This window comes from Malurus melanocephalus, unplaced genomic scaffold, assembly GCF_030028575.1.
Source record: "Malurus melanocephalus ecotype Western Australia unplaced genomic scaffold, MMel_1.1 scaffold_703, whole genome shotgun sequence".
Taxonomy (NCBI): Eukaryota; Metazoa; Chordata; class Aves; order Passeriformes; family Maluridae; genus Malurus; species Malurus melanocephalus.
In genome coordinates, this window is record NW_026623935.1 from 21086 (window position 1) to 24548 (window position 3463).

Below are 3463 nucleotides of genomic sequence, written 5' to 3' on the forward strand. Positions count from 1 at the left end.
AAAGAAAGAAAGAAAGAAAGAAAGAAAGAAAGAAAGAAAGAAAGAAAGAAAGAAAGAAAGAAAGAAAGAAAGAAAGAAAGAAAGAAAGAAAGAAAAAGAAAAGAAAGAAAGGAAGAAAGAAAGAAGGAAAAATTTGAAATGGCTCCCATGAAGTCATTCAGGTGTGTCATGGAAATCTGAATTTAAGGGAGACTCTTTGGCTTCCACCTCCTGGGACAGGGAGGGGACAAAGAGCTCAGGATGAGGGATGTTTGGAAGGATGGGGTCACATCTGTGTGAGCTGTGCAGYGTCAGCAAAGCTGTCCTGTGCCTCCTCTGTCAGCCTGAAGAAAGGAGAAATAAATAAAGTTTAAATGAAATAAGTCAAATGAAGTCATTCAGGTGTGTCATAGGAATTTGAGCTTAACGGAGACATTGGGGTTTSCTGCTGGGACAAGGAGGGGACAAAGGGCTCGGCTCAGGGGACAAGCAGCGATGTTGGGAGAGCTGGAGCTCCCATGATACAAGAGAGCCCGATCAGGTTCACAGCAGCAGCACATTCACCCCTCRAAGAGCTCCCAGCTTGTGCTCACATTTGCCTGGCCATGAATGATTCAGGGCTGTAAACGCTGGGGTGGCCGCTCGGCGCGGCGCTGGCAGCCCACGGGAGGGTTTTGCTCGCACAAAGCGCCGTGTGGCCACGTCCAACCGGGCACTCACAGCTCTGCCTGAGCGCTTCTGACATCTTCCCTCCCTCTGAGCTTTTAAGTAAACAAAGTGCGGCCGCCTGAAAGTCTTGGTGGTGTCAGWGCGAATCTGGGTCCGGATGGAGAGCGAATCCCGCTCTGTGGGCCGTGGGAGAGCATCCTTTGGATCCTGGTGAGAGCTGCCTTTCACACAATCTGCTTTCTTCCTGCAGCCAGCTCCCCAATGTGATGTGAGGTTCAGCTCTTTCCCTCTGATGGATCAGCCCTAATTGCGTCTCCCTGGAAAAGGAGAATGAGGAAGAAAGGGTGGAATGAAACGGTGTGTGTTGGCAGAGGGGGAATGAGTGGTACCTCGGCATTCCAGAAAGAGATGAACCCTTTGGAATTAAGCAGAATTGGCAGCAGGAACCCCCAGAGATGGGGTAGCAAAGGTGGCCTCTCATCCTCTGAGTGCTCTGCAGCTCCTTTCATCTGTTCCTGCAAGCTCTGTCTCCTGAAGCACGTCTGTGTTTGAATAATTCTGCTCTTTGGATAAAAAAACAATATTAATTTTTTCCTCTTTGCCTCCTGCACAGGAGAAAAGCAAAGATTTCCTTGGCTGTGCTCCTTGGCTGCCTCTCTCTGTGGGATCAGGGTGGGAATGGCAGSACCTCGGTGCAGGGTTCCTGCTCTGCTTTGGGTGGGAGATGCAGARGAGGGGATTTGTAAAATGGTTTGGGCTGGAAGGGACCTCAAGGATCATCCAGTACCACCCCTGCCATGATAGGGACACCTTCCACTGTTCCAGGGTGCTCTCAGCCCCAATGTCCAGCCTGGCCTTGGRCACTGCCAGGGATCCAGGGGCAGCCACAGCTTCTCTGGGCACCCTGTGCCAGAGCCTCCCCACCCTCCCAGGGAACAATTCCTTCCCAATATCCCATCCATCCCTGCTCTCTGGCAGTGGGAAGCCGTTCCCTGTGTCCTGTTCCTCCATTCCCTATGTCCTGTCCCTCCATCCCTTGTCTCCAGTCCCTCCTCAGTCTCCTGGATCCCCTTTGGGCACTGATAGATGTTTAAARATTCTGCTCCATAATTTTCCATCTGCTTCCCTGTGCTTTGATTCCTTATTGCAGTGCCACAAAGGGGGAATCACCAACTCCTGTTTTCTTCTCCAAATACTCAGGGCAGACTGCCATGGCCCATCCAAGCTGGATAACCTTGCCCTGTCCAAGTTTTTAACATCCCTGGCTCATCCTGTTCCCAGTTTTATCTTCTCCTGCTGCGTCTTTTATGAGATGCAGGCTCAGCCACGCGCTCAGGATTCCAAACACAGGTGGATCATGAATGTCCCCGCTGGCTCTGGGGACAATTCCTGCCCTCTTCTCTCTGTCCCAAGCAGTGCCAGATGTCCTCCTTGCCTTTTGCCTGAGCAGCATTCCCRGGGCACTTTCCCAGGGCTCTGTGAACTCTTGGATGCGCAGCAGGAGCTCATTCTGAGTTCATAATTGTCTGTTTGAAGTTCATTCCCACTCTGGATTTTTCCCCCCTCCCTGCCATTACCTGCCATTATTTACACTGAATTTCACCTCCTCGTTTATTGTCAGGAACTCACTCCCGGCAGATCCTCCAGAGCTTTTCACTGTCACTGTTGGATTTCATGATCCTGAATAATTTTGTCACACAGGCAAACACTGTCACTTCATTATTCCCCACTTTTCTGGATCATTGGTGAGCGTTCCACGCTGCAGATCCCAGGACAGGCCCCAAGGATCCCCAGGGCTGGTTTGGGGCCAACAGGAGCAGAAACCCGTGATCCTTCCCTCAGTGCTGTGTTTTTAACCACACTTCAATCCGTGGAGGGGCTTCCTCTTGTCTCCATAAAATCTCAGGGCCTGCAAGTGCCTTTGGACTGATTTTGGAAGGAATTTTTGGAAAATGCAGTTTAACTGCAGCCAATCCTTACCTGGACCAGTGTTGTYCCCTCCAAAGAAATGCCATAAATTTATGGGATGTGACAACCCCGTGGAGAAGCTGTGCGGGCTCTTCCTGGTATGTCCACATCCATCTGGGCTCCTGTTAATTCTGTGGTTTATCCCAATTCCTCTGGACATTCCCTGTCCCCAGCTCCTTCTGCCCTTTCTAAAGAAAAGCAATGGAATATTTTCTGCCTCCCACACAGCAGAAAATGGGAATGTGCTRTTTGATCCCATGGTGACCTGAGGGATGAGTGGGTGGGCACCTCCACAGACACATTGACACCTTCCCATCCCCTGGAGCAGTTCAGGATGCAGGAAAATCAGGGACAGGATTCCCTCTGAGCACCTCAAAGGTCCCACACCCCATCCCTCCTTAGGAAGAGCTGGATTGGCACCCAGTGGCACCACCTGCCCCAAAGTTCACCCGTCACCCTGAGGAGGAGAAGTCCCCAGCTGTGGTGACAGGCATGGGGTCGTGTCCCTTGGGTTGGAACAGAGGGGTTCAGATCGGATATCAGGGAAAAATCCTCCTGGGAAGGGTGGCCATGCCCTGGAACTGCCCAGGGCAGAGATGGAGTCACCACCCCTGGGGGTGTTCAAAGGTGGGACACTTGGGGACATGRGTCAATGGTGGCRTTGGCAGTGCTGGGGGAATCGGGGAATCATGGAATGGGTTGAGTTTGGAGGGACCTTGAAACTCTTCCCATCCCACCCCTGCCATGGGCAGGGACACCTTCCACCATCCCCATCCAGCCTGGCCTTGGGCACTGCCAGGGATCCAGGGGCAGCCACAGCTTCTCTGGGCACCCTGTGCCAGGGCCT